The 14,333-nt window shown below is 24.3% G+C and overlaps 1 protein-coding gene across 1 annotated transcript in view; it reads left to right on the top strand.

Moving 5' to 3' along the window:
* The window catches only part of LOC142225197 (uncharacterized), a 1,012,757-nt gene that overhangs the window by 77,885 nt on the left and 920,539 nt on the right, over window positions 1-14,333 (top strand). The window contains exon 2 of the mRNA XM_075294976.1: window positions 6,277-6,309. The gene's annotated coding sequence lies outside the window, so the exon portion shown is untranslated. The remainder of the gene's footprint in view (window positions 1-6,276; window positions 6,310-14,333) is intronic.

Genomic DNA, 14,333 nt, shown 5'->3' with positions numbered 1-14,333 from the left:
ATGTCTATAGAAAATGTTGTCCTAATTTTTTGTATCAATTAATTTTTTTAATTAAAAATTTTGAAATTTTCAATCCTTGTACCAATTGACTTATTGTTTCTAGTTTGATTAAAAAGTTCATCGTATCAATTAATTTTTTAATTGAAAAAGTTTTCAGATTCAATAAACTTTTTAATTGGGAATATATTTTGTTGTGTAGTTTCAGATCCCATAAAGCATACATATATAATTATTAGTCTATCATGGTATGCTTTCAAATGTATTGTAGAAGTAATAAATAGGCTATTTCTTATATAATTAATGAGATATTAGGAAAATTTCTAAGGAAAAATTCTGTATTGTCTATCGAATTTTGAATGCTCAAAATTCCATAAAAATGTTTTTATTCAATAAAATATGTTAATATTAAAAGAATCCTCACGAAATATATTAAATAGTAAAAATTCTGTTTCAACAAGAAAGAAGATCGCCGCTGCAAGAAACATTGAATAGACAAGGGATCCTAAGTCTAAATATGCCCCCATTGATCGTGATGTTCTCAACGGATGGCATTTATTCAGAGTTCTAGATTTACCGACAATACATGCCAAGCAACTATGCAATATCTAACATAGGATTCGAAGTGTGTGTACTTCATAACACCTCATAATTACTGGAAACAACGGCTTTTAATTTTAATAGAAAATCTATTTACCCTAATCAATTTTCTTTGAAAAGTTTAAAGCTTTTTCTATTGTCCTCGAATGCAGCAATTCTTTAAAGCCAGCAAGAGAAAAACATAAACTTTTCACTTCTCTAATTGAAACCTAAAATTGGTATTTTTCTCAAGGCAAATGAAAATCCATCTGTTCTTAATCCCCTTTCTTTGTGTTCTTAATGCCATGTTGCCATAGATTCGGTCATTTTGGGAAGGTCGAAGTTTATGCTATTATTTTATTGTCATTCCGAGTATGGCTTTTTGTTTTGCTCAAAGGGCTTGAGGAACTGTTAACCGGGAGATAAGGGCCTTTTTATATATTTATTCAAAATTTTCTGCCTATAGAAAATGTTGTCAAGTGCTTTTACAAAGACACTGAGCCATATTCGGAATGACAATAAACTATTGGCATAAACTTCGACTATCCCAAAATGATCGAATCTATGGTAACATGACATTAAGAAAATTTTGTTAACATTTTCAAAATTTTCTGTGGTAAAATTTTCTGTCTATGGAAAATTTTTTCAAAATGTTCTGTCTAAATAGTAAAGAAAATTTTGTTAAAATTTTCTGTCTATAGAAAATTGAAAAAATTTTGTCACAATTTTCTCTGCAGAAATTATTGCTACAATTTTTGTCTATCGAAAATTTCGCCAAAATGTTTGTCTATTGAAAATTTTTCCCAAATTTTTGTCTACGGAAAATTTCGTCAAAATTTTATGTTTATAGAAAATGTTGTCAACATTTTATGCATATAAGAAATTTTCTCATAATTGTATATGTATAGAATTTTTTTTTCAAAATTTAACGTCTATAGAAAATTTTACGAAAATTTTATGTCTAAAGAAAATTTTGTCAAAATTGTATCTCCATAGAAAATTGTATCAAAATTTTATTTTGGCAAAATTTTATTGTCATAGAAAATATTGTCAAAATTTTATTTCCATAGAGAACTTTATGTCTATAGAAAATTTTTGTCAAAATTGTATATTAATGCTATAACCAATTTTTTGGCATAGTACCACGAGATGCGCCATGATGTTTTATTAATGAAAAGCATTATCTTGCATCATTTTAAGAAAAAAACTTCACCCACCAAACGCATTTTATAAATTAATACAAAAAAAAAAAAAAATAACAAAAATTTTGAAATTTTTTTTAGAACCACTATTACACTTTTTTTATAAGACATATTGAAATGCAATGAATCACGAAGCCAAATTATTACCAATAAAGGTAGCTATACTCGATAACGCGTCGAAGAAGCTAAAATTTCCATTAAAACTAAAATAAAGTTTGACAGAATTGTTTTTTGTTTTCATATTCATATTCTAAACTTCATCGCTGTTGGTGGATGAAAGCAAAAACGTATTTCTTCATAGTTTTTAATTGCCTATTGGGCTATAGTATGCCAATTTTGAAATTCGCAAAAATTTTTAAAAAGTTATAGCCCTATTGTATATCTATAGAAAATTTTGTCAATATTTTATGCCTATTAGAAATTTTGTCAACATTTTATGTCTATAGAAAATTTTACGTCTATAGAAAATTTTACCAAAATTTTATGTGTAAATAAAATTTTGTCAAAATTTTTTCCCAATAGAAAATTATGTCAAAATTGTATCTCCATGTAAAAATTTTGTCAAAATTTGAGCTCCATAGAAAATTTTGTCAAAATTTTATCTTCATAGAAATTTTTATCAAAATTTTGTCAAAATGTTATGCCAATACAAAATTTTGTCAAAATTTTACGTCTATGAAAATTTTACCAAAATTTTATATCAAAATTTTATGTCCATAGAAAATTTTGTCAAAATTTTATGTCTAAAGAAAACGGTGTCAAAATGTTATGTGTCCAATTTTGTCAAAATTGTATGTCCATATAAAATTTTGTCAAAATATTATGTCTAAAGAAAACTGTGTCAAAACTTTATGTCTATAGAAAATTTTGTCAAAATTTTATGTCCATAGAAAATTTTGTCAAAATTTTATGTCCAAAGAAAACTGTGTCAAAATTTTATGTCCATAGAAAATTTTGTCAAAATTTTATGTCTAAAGAAAACTGTGTCAAAATTTTATGTCTATAGAAAACTGTGTCAAAATTTTATGTCTATAGAAAATTTGTCAACATTTGATCTCCATGGAAAATTTTGTCAAAATTTTATATCCATAGAAAATTTTGTAAAAATTTTACGTCTATTGAAAATTATACCAAAATTTTATGTCAATTGAAAATTTTATGTGTATAGAAAATTTGTCAAAAATTAACAATTTTGTCAAATGTTTTGTCTATAGAACATTTCGTCAAAATTACATGTTTATAGAAAATTTTTGTTAAAATGTTCTAAATTTTGTCAATATTTGCGCTCCATAGAAAATTTTGTCAAGAGTTTATCTCCATAGAAAAATTTTATCTCCATAGAAATTTTTATAAAAATTTTCGATAATTTTGTCAAAATGTTATGTCTATACAAAATTTTGTCAAAATTTTACGTCTATTGAAAATTTTACCAAAATTTTATATCTAAAGACAACTGTGTCAAAATTTTATGTCCATAAAAAATTTTGTCAAAATTTTATGTCTACAGAAAACTGTGTCAAATTTTTATGTCCATAGAAAATGTTGTCAAAATTGTATGTCTATGGAAAATTTTTGTCAAAATGTTATCCCCATAGAAAATTTTGTCAAAATTTTACGACCAGTGAAAATTTTACCAAAAATTTTATGTCTATAGAAAATTTGTCAAATTTGCCTATAAAAATTTTGTAAAATTTTTTGTCTATAGAGTATTTTGTCAAAATTACATGTCTTCAGAAAATTTTTGTTAAAATGTTCTTAATTTTGTCAAAATTTGAGCTCCATAGAAAGTTTTGTCAACATTTTATCTCCATAGAAAATTTTGTTAAAATTTTATCTCCATAGAAAATTTTGTCAAAATTGTATCTCTATAGAAAATTTTATCAAAATTGTATCTCCATAGAAAATTTTATCAAAATTGTATCTCCATAGAAAATTTTAACAAAATTGTATCTCCATAGAAAATTGTGTCAAAATTCTACGTCTATTGAAAATTTTACCAAAATTTTATGTCTATAGAAAATTTGTCAACAATTTATGTCTATAAAAATTTTGTCAAATGTATTGTCTATAGAACATTTCGTCAAAATTACATGTCTACCGAAAATTTTTGTTAAAATGTTCTAAATTTTTTCAAAATTTGAGCTCCATAGAAAATTTTGTTAAAATTTTATATCCATAGCAAATTTTGTTAAAATTGTGTCTTTATAGAAAATTTTGTCAATATTGTATCTCCATTGAAAATTATATCAAAATTGTATCTCCATAGAAAATTTTATCTCCATAGAAATTATTATAAAAATTTTCGAAAATTTTGTCAAAATGTTATGCCTATACAAAATGTTGTCAAAATTTTACGTCTTTTGAAAATTTTACCAAAATTTTATATCTAAAGAAAAAGTGTCAAAATTTTATGTCCATAGAAAATTTTGTCAAAAATTTTATGTCTCAAGAAAACTGTGTCAAAATTTTATGTCCATAGAAAATGTTGTCAAAATTTTATGTTTATAGAAACTTTGCCAACATTTTATTTCAATGGAAAATTTTGTCAAAATTTTATCTCCATAGAAAATTCTGTCAAAATTTTGCGTCTATTGAAAATTTTACCAAAATTTTATGTCTATAGAAAATTTGTCAACAATTTACGTCTATAAAAATTTTTCAAATTTTTTGTCTATAGAATATTTTATCAAAATTACATGACTATAAAAAATTTTTGTTAAAATTTTCTTTTGGACGTTTTGAAGAAACTTGCTATAAAAATGTTTTCAAAATCCTTGCCTTTAGAATATTTTGTTCAAATTTTCTGTCTACAGATAATTTTGTCACTAGTTTCTGTCCATAGAAAACTTTCACACAATTTTCTGATGGCAGTTAAGCCTTAATAAGGCATGGAAATGTAAATCCCTGAAATAAAACCACTTTGATGTGTATTCCATTTGCATTCGAAATGTTTGCTTTGCTTGTAAAAGCTCTCAATATCCTTTTTCAAATGTTGTTTGCCACTCTCATTGTATGCAAATTCATCCTTGTGCAAGTTTTTTAATTAATCTAAAGACTCTGAAATACTCAGTCACACTCACACAATGCTAAGATATACACCCGCAATAAAAATGAAAACGGAAGGACAATGGGCCAGATACACACACGTACACACAAAGAAACACAAAACCGGTAACCATGTCCGATACTAACATAAATCCTCAAAACGTTTGTGGGTCATATTCTCACAACAAAAAGTTTCTTTTAAACAAAAATTCTTGCTTTGTCGTCCTTTATGGATAAAGACCAGAACAACGGCGGGTATATTCAAATAAGTTCTTTAGGACTTGCTGACTTACCGACCTACCGACTAGAAATGAACGACCGTCGGACTACATGAAGGACATCACGAATATCCTGCCTAGTAAACAATACAGTCTGCCAAAAGGAAAAATAAGTAGGAAGACAAAGCTATGCGTTTGTTTTCTTTTAAAAACCAAACTTTCCATAAAAGTTTTCCAAAAACAAATTTCTCTTTTGTTGGGATGATTGTGGCACATTGGTTACAAAGGCAAACGTATTGGTTAAAAGTTCCTATCTTTGATGCTGGTTTGGATCTATCAGTGGTATAAACAAGTTTATGAAATAAAATCTAAAGATTTAAACATAGTTTTAAATTTAAGGAGAATCGAAAGGAAATTAAGCATGAAGATGTTCGTCTTCGGTCGATCGAAAATCGACTTTCAAATTTTGAGAAATTGTAAAATCAAAAAATCGAAATCGAAATTTTTCCAAAATTTGGAAAGAATCGTTAAGTCAAAAGTCGATTTTCCAGAAGTAGAATTGTTAAAAGAGACTTTCAAAAAAAAATCGTGAAGTCTAATTTTCTAAAGATAAAATAGTTGGAAAATCGTCTATTTGCTTTTCATCACAATCTGTAGCTGGGCCTATTCGAGATTGTGGTCCAATTGACCCACCACATCACAATCCTGGAAATCAGATTTGTCCCCATCTACTGCGGAGATTCCTAATGGTGCCATCTACTATTAATGTTCCATTCTCTTGCCTTCCTATTTATTTTCCTATCTATTGTATGAATAACCATAGGTCTAGTTGTATTTTCAACCTAACTCAAACAAAGCATTTTGAAGATTCTGTCTATAGAAAATTTTATCCAGTCGGAAAATCGTCTATTTGCTTTTCATTACAATCTGTAGCTGGGTCCATTCGAGATCGTGTTCCAATTGCGCCCATCGCATCACAATCCCGGAAGTCGGATTTGAATATTGTATATATTCCACTGGTCCTAATTTGCTGTTTGAGTTCCTACTGTCCCCATCTACTGTGGAAATTCCTAATGATGCCATGTACTATTAATGTTCCTTTCTCTTGCATTCCTAATTATTTTCCTATCTATTGTATGAATACCCACAAGTCTAGTCCTATTTTCAAACAAAGCATTTTGAAGATTTTAAAAATTTTGAACTTTTATTGGAAATAATCAAAATCTTTATTACAGGTTGAAAATTTTGGAAACAATTGTACTACTGAGGTAAGTTTTTATTAAGGATATTTTTAATGTATAGAAATTATCTTTTTAAAAAGGACTTTAAATCTCAAAACCTTATCCTCATTATGTTCCTGCTCGGGTGCCACCGTGGCGACACTTTACATTAATTCTCTTTGTTTATATAAAATTTCGTAGATTTATATAATTTTATAGTTGATGAGTAGTACAACACACAGTGCATAGGTAAACAAAAAGTTTTCTTCGCTATTTCATCTGGGTTGTTCTATTTATTTTTTTCTCATAGAATTGTTTCTCTTATTTGTGTGGTTTTGATTTTATTCCATAATTTTTATATCATTGACTTAAAATTGTTAAAACTCGTTTCGATTTAATACATTAAGATTTTGTAGCATTTCTTTGGATTATTTAAAATATTATCCCTGCCTTTTCCACTTTCTTTTTGTCTTAAAACGTTTTGAGGAAAGCGAATTAAAAGTTGGTCAACTTATATTAGGAATCTTCTAACGAAAATTCCTTATGCAATATTTGTGTGTTTTCTGATGAAAGTGTTTTTTTTTTGGGAATTGTATCTCACCTGTTTGGTGAATCGTTTTTAGTTTCGATACTAATTCTTATAAACATTACATTGAAAATTGCGGTGGAATTGAAGACTACTATTTTCTAAAGAAAACATTTCTATAAAATATTCTTTAAAAAATTATACGAAATTTTCTCTAAAGGAAAAATTTCTATGAAATTTTTTCCAACAAAAAAAAAAGTTCTATGAAATTTTTCTAACGAAAAAATGTCTATAAAATTTTCTCTAAAGAAAAAAATTCCTATGAAATTTTCTCCAAGCAAAAAAATTTCTATGAAATGATCTCTAAAAAAATTCTATGAAAGGTTGTCTAAAGAAAACTATGTTATTTTATAAAATTTTCTCTGACGACCAAAAAATTCTATGAAATTTTCTGTAAAGAAATAATTTCTATAAAATTATCTACATAGAAAAAAATTCTATGGAATTGTCTAAAGAAAACAATTCTATGAAATTTTCTTTAACGATACAAAAATCTATGAAATTTTCTGTAAAGAAAAAATTGCTATAAAATTTTATCTAAAAAAGTTCTATGAAATTTTATCTAAAAAAGTTCTATGAAATGTTGTGTAAAGAAAAAATTTCTATGAGAAAAAAAATCTATAAAATTTTCTCTAAAGAAAAAAAGTGTATGAAATTATATCTAAACAAAAAATTTATAAGAAATTTTCTCGAACGAAATTATCTCTAAAGAAAAAATTTCTGTGAAATTGTCTAAAGAAAACAATTCTGACATTTTCCCTAACGAAAAAAATAAATTAATAATAATTAATTTTCTGTAAAGAAAAAATTTCTATATAATTTTCTCTAAAGAAAATTTTTTCTATGAAATCGACTTTAGTTTCGATAGTAATTCTTATAAACATTACATTGAAAATTGAGGTGGAATTAAAACTACAATTCTATGAAATTTTCTCTAACGATAAAATTTTTATGAAATATTCTCTAAAGAAAAAATTTCTATGAAATTTTGAATTTCTATGAAATTTCTATAAAATTTTCTCTAACAAAAAAAAAATTCTATGAAATTTTGTATAAAGAAAAAATTTCTATGAAATTTTCTCTAAAGAAAAAATTTCTATAAAATTTTCCTTAAAATATATATATATATATATATATATATATATATATATATATATATATATATATATATATATATATATATATATATATATATATATATATATATATATATATATATATATATATATATATATATATATATATATATATATATATATATATATATATATATATATATATATATATATATATATATATATATGAAATTTTCTCTAAATTCGTTTTGTTTTGTTATTGTTGGTTTTGTTCTTTAATTATTGTTGTTGTTTTTGATTTCAGCTTAAAACCATACATTGACTAAACTAAAGGTGTAGCTTAACCAACAGAGGAAAAGAATGTTTGTCAAATTTATTTGGGCAAAGCCCTATAGACTGCAAGATGATTGGATGGACGCACGTTTCGGAATTACCACATTCCTCATCAGCATCCTCTACTTGCAGCAAAACTATCAACCAATTATCAGAATAAATTCAGGCAGTTCATTAAACCCAACAATGAATCACACTTGAACCTTCCGAAAAAAGGTTTTACATGATAGCCGGCTTATGCCGAAATAAATTCGTACAAACATATCTCTTTTCGTATGCCACCGTCAAATCATCGATTTGAGTGCAGTTGGCTGGGTTTATTTTGAGCGTGCTTCCTCTTTTTTCATTCGTTTTGATTTGTTATTGCTGGTTTTGTTCATAAATCAAATCATGCATTGACTAAATCATGCATTGACTAAACTACAAGTGTAGCTTAACCAACAGAGGAATAAATAAAATCAAAAATCTCTATGAAATTTTTTCTAACAAAAAAAATTCTATGAAAAAAACAATTCTATGAAGTTTTTTTTTTACGAAAAAATTCCTATAAAAGTTTCTCTAAAGAATAAAAAATTCCTATGAAATTTTCTCCAAGCAAAAAAATTTCTATGAAATTTTCTCTAAAGAAAAAGTATTCTATAAAATTTTCTCTAACGACAACAAAATTATATGAAATTTTCTGTAAAGAAAAAATTTCTATGAAATTGTCTAAAGACAACAATTCTATTAAATTTTCTTTAACGATAAAAAAATCTATGAAATTTTCTGTAAAGAAAAAATTGCTATGAATTTTTATCTAAAAAAGTTCTATGAAATTTTGTGTAAAGAAAAAATTTCTATGAGGAAAAAATTTCTATAAAATTTTCTCCAAAAAACATAACTATGAAATCCTCTCTAACGAAAAAAAAAATTATAAAATTTTCTCTAAAGAAAAAAGTGTATGAAATTATATCTAAACAAAAATTTTATATGAAATTTTCGCGAACGAAATTATCTCTAAAGAAAAAAATTCTATGAAATTGTCTAAAGAAAACAATTCTATGACATTTTCCCTAACGACAAAAACATAATAAAATTTCTATGAAATTTTTTCTAGGGAAAAATTGTCTATGATATATTCTTTAAAGAAGAAAAATCTATGATATTTTCTTAAAAAAATTTACGAAATTTTCTTAAAACAACAAATTTCTATGAAATTTTCTCTAAAGAAAAAATTGTCTATGAAAATTTCTCTAAAGCAAAAATCTATGAAATTTTCTCTAAAAAAAACTATGAAATTTTCTCTATAGCAAAAATTTCTATGAAATTTTCTCTATAGCAAAAATTTCTATGAAATTTTCTCTATAGAAAAAATTCTCTCTAAAAAAAACTATAAATTTTTTTACGAAAAAAAAACCTATGAAATTTTCTCTAAAGGAAAAAAAAATCCTATGAAATTTTCTCCAAGCAAAGAAACTTCTATGCAATTTTCTCTAACGAAAAAGTTTCTATGACATTTGCAATTTTCTCTAACGAAAAAGTTTCTATGACATTTGCTCGCACGAAAAAAAATTCTATGAAATTATCTCTAAAAAAATTCTATGAAATTTTGTCTACAGAAAACTATTCTATAAAATTTTCTCTAACGACAAAAAAATTCTATGAAATTTTCTGTAAAGAAAAAAATTCTATGAAATTATCTAAAGAAAACAATTCTATTAAATTTTCTTTAACGATAAAAAATCTATAAAATTTTCTATAAAGAAATAATTGCTATGAAATTTTATGTAAAAAAGTTCTATGAAATTTTGTGTAAAGAAAAAATTTCTATGAGGAAAAAATTACTATAAAATTTTCTCAAACGGAAAAAAAACTATGAAATTGTCTCTAACGAAAAACAAAATTCTATAAATTAATAAAGTTTTCTGTAAAGAAAAAAAAATCTATAAAATTTTCTCTAAGGAAAAATTGTCTATGATATTTTCTATATTTTCTTAAAAAAAAATTACGAAATTTTCTTTAAAGAAAAATTTTCTATGAAATTTTCTTAGCAATGAATAAATCTCTATGAAATTTTCTCTATAACAAAAATTTTTTATGAAATTTTCTCTATAACAAAAATTTCTATAAAATTTTCTCTATAACAAAAATTTCTATGAAATTTTCTCTAAAGAAAAAATTTTCTATGAAAATTTCTCTAAAGCAAAAATCTCTATGAAATTTTCTCTAAAAAAAAAAAATTATGAAATTTTCTTTATAGAAAAAATTTTCTATGAAAATTTCCCTAAAGAAAAAATTCTCCCTAAAAAAACTATGACATTTTTTTACGAAAAAATTCCTATGAAATTTTCTCCAAGCAAAAAAGCTTCTATGAAATTTTCTCTAACGAAAAAGTTTCTATGACATTTGCTCGCACGAAAAAAATTCTATGACATTATCTCTAAAAAAATTCTATGAAATTTTGTCTACAGAAAACTATTCTATAAAATTTTCTCTAGCGACAAAAAAATTCTATGAAATTTTCTGTAAAGAAAAAATTTCTATGAAATTGTCTAAGGAAAACAATTCTATTAAATTTTCTTTAACGATAAAAAAATCTATGAAATTTTCTGTAAAGAAATAATTGCTATGAAATTTTATCTAAAAAAGTTCTATGAAATTTTGTGTAAAGAAAAAATTTCTATGAAATTTTCTCTAAGGAAAAATTGTCTATGATATTTTCTTTAAAGAAAACTAATTTCTATATTTTCTTAAAAAAAATTACGAAATTTTTTTAAAGAAAAAGTTTCTATGAAATTTTCTTAGCAATGAAAAAATCTATATGAAATTTTCTCTAAAGCAAAAATTTTTTATGAAATTTTCTCTTTAACAAAAATTTCTATGAGATTTTCTCTTTAACAAAAATTTCTATGAAATTTTCTCTAAAGAAAAAATCTCTATGAAATTTTCTCTAACGAGAAAAAATTCTATAAAATTTTCTCTAAAGAAAAAATGTCTATGAAATATTTTCTAAAGAAAAAAAAAAACAAAATTCCATGAAATTTTCTTTAAAGAATTTTGTGTAAAGAAAAATTTCTATGAAATATTCTCTAAAGAAAAAAATTCTATGAAATTTTCTCAAAAGAAAAAATTTCTACGAAATTTTCTCTAAAGAAAAAATTTCTATGAAATATTCTCTAAAGCAAAAATTTCTATGAAATTTTCTCTAAGGAAAAAATTTTTATGATATTTTCTTTAAAGAAAATTATTTCGATGATATTTTCGTAAAAAAGAAAAAATCTTTATGAAATTTTCTCTAACGAGAAAAAATTCTATAAAATTTTCTCTAAAGAAAATATGTCTATGAAATATTTTCTAAAGAAAAAAAAAAAAACAAAAAAACAAAATTCCATGAAATTTTCTTTAAAGAATTTTGTGTAAAGAAAAATTTCTATAAAATATTCTCTAAAGAAAAAAATTCTATGAAATTTTCTCAAAAGAAAAAATTTCTACGAAATTTTCTCTAAAGAAAAAATTTCTATGAAATATTCTCCAAACAAAAATTTCTATGAAATATTCTCTAAACTAAAATATCTATGAAATATTTTTTCTTTAGAGAAAATCTCATGGAAATTTTTTTGTTAGCCAACATGAAATTTTCTGTAAAGAAAAAATTTCTATGAAATTTTCTGTAAAGAAAAAAATTTTGAATAGAATTTTTTTCTTTAGAGAAAATTTCATTGAAATATTTTATGAAAATTTCAGAGAATTTGTAAAATTTAGTAAAAATTTCTTTAGAGAAAATTTCATAGAATTTTTCTTTTTACAGAAAATTTCATAGCATTTTTTTCTTTACAGAAAATTTCATGTTGGCTAAAGAAAAAAATTCTATGAGATTTTCTTTAAAGAAAAAACTATAAAATTTTGTCCAAAGAAAAAAATATCTATGACATTTTCTCTAACGAAAAACAATTCTATGAAATTTTCTCTAAAGAAAAAAGTGTATGAAATTATATCTAAAGAAAAAATTTCTATGAAATTTTCTCGAACGAAAACAAAATCTATGAAATTTTGTCTAAAGAAAACAAAATCTATGAAATTTTGTCTAAAGAAAACAATTCTATGAAATTTTCTGTAAAGAAAAATTTCTATAAAATTTTCTCTAAAGAAAAAATTTCTATGAAATTTTCTCTGAAGTTTTTCTTGAAATCTATGAAATTTTTTCTAAAGAAAAAAATTCTATGAAATTGTCTCTAAAGAAAAAAGTGTCTATGAAATTATCTCTAAAGAAAAAATTTCTATAAAATCTTCTCTAAAGAAAAAATTTCTATGAAAATTCTTTAAAGAAAAAATTTCTATGAAATTTTCTCTAAAGAAAAAATTCTATGAAATTTTCTCTAAGGAAAAATTTTCTATCATATTTTCTTTAAAGAAAAAAAATTTATGATATTTTCTTTAAAGATAAAATTTCTATAAATAAAGATAAAAGATAAAATTTCTATAATTTCTCTAAAGAAAAAGTGTCTATGAAATTTTCTCCAAAGAAGAAAAAGTCTGTAATTTTCTTCAAAGAAAATATTTCTGCAAATAGTTAAATTTTTACGATTTCTTTAACATTTTTGTTTTTAAATTACATTTCTTAGGCCCTTGACGAAGGTGTTCTAAGAATCATTTTTATTATATGCTTTAATTAAATACATGTGCATCAGTCCATCAAGGATTTCTGTCGATATGGGAAATTTCTTTTGAAATAAAAAGATTTTTTATTTTGTATATCATAGTTGTTTGTAATTTTATTGAGAAATTTAATTTGCATAACTTATATGTATGGTGTTCGTTCGTGTATGCCTCAGAGTGTCCTTAAAGTATGCAACATGAATTCTCATTTATAGGTAGGTCGATGAATGATGATCCTCATTCATTCATTTTTATTTGTGTGAGTGTGGCTTTGTGTGCATATTAACTTCCATTCTGGCTATGCCACTCATACAACGATTCTCGCAACGTCCTTCAGACCATATGGTTTTTTTTGTATATGTCGTTATGTATGGAAACTGTGTTTATTTGTTCAACAAAGATGAATGAAAATGTAATAAATTTTTAGCATAAATACAAGAAATAACACTTCAAATATCCGTACTTAATATGTATGGATATGTTATGCAAAAGAGAGGAGGTATGAAAATGAATACAAGGATTGCTTTAAAGAAGATAATTTTTTATAATTTTGAAGCTACTTCGAGCTTTACGAAAATAGAATGTGAAAATTTAATTTACAGCCTGTTTCTGTATGTCGAATGAGCTCTGTCGATCGACTAAAATGGAAACAAACAGCTGAATTTATAACCAAAAAACAGCTGTTTCTATGCATTTCAGTCGATCGATTGAACTCGTTCGACATACAGAAACAGGCTGTTAGTTAATATTATATTTGATTTTTTCAAGATTTTCTTTAGCATTGTTATACCACACTCTAACAAATACTTGTACAAACATGAATTAACATAAAAAACATGTTATTGCTCATGGTGGTGTTGCTTTCATTATTTTGGATTTTCACACACAAGTGTACTCAAAAGGAAACAAAAATCATGAATGCAACAAATAAGGAAATTTTTCGTAAATATTCAACATTCATGAATTTTCCCATTGAAATATTGTATACTCATAACAGTTTCTGTTACACAAATGTATCAATATAAAATTTTTCCAGGGATAAATTTGTGTGATTTTCGGAAACGTCAATGGTTGTCATGCAATTTATTTCGATTTTAATAATATTGAGAGGCTTTAAAGTTGTTTTAATTTAAATTAATCCCATGAATTGTTTTAAAGAATAAATTTAAGTAACTGAAATCAATCATCAATACCAAAATCCTTAAGGGATGGTCAACATCATTGGATCCAAGCAAACTTTTTTTTGAGTTTAGGCTAGCTATGTTGGCTCATCGCTGTAAAAAATCTAATAATTATTTCGAATTAGATTCGAATAGAGCCAACATCTTTTAAATTTTATTTCATATACTGTTTTTTTAAATTTTATTTTTTTATTATTATAGTATATAAGAAGGTTGATTTCTATATTTCAGTCTTACGTAACAAGAATAAATATCAGTCGT

The sequence above is a fragment of the Haematobia irritans genome, chromosome 2, assembly GCF_050003625.1.
Source record: "Haematobia irritans isolate KBUSLIRL chromosome 2, ASM5000362v1, whole genome shotgun sequence".
Taxonomy (NCBI): Eukaryota; Metazoa; Arthropoda; class Insecta; order Diptera; family Muscidae; genus Haematobia; species Haematobia irritans.
The sequence above is the reverse complement of the archived record's forward strand: the minus strand, read 5'-3'. Positions and strand labels throughout refer to the sequence as shown.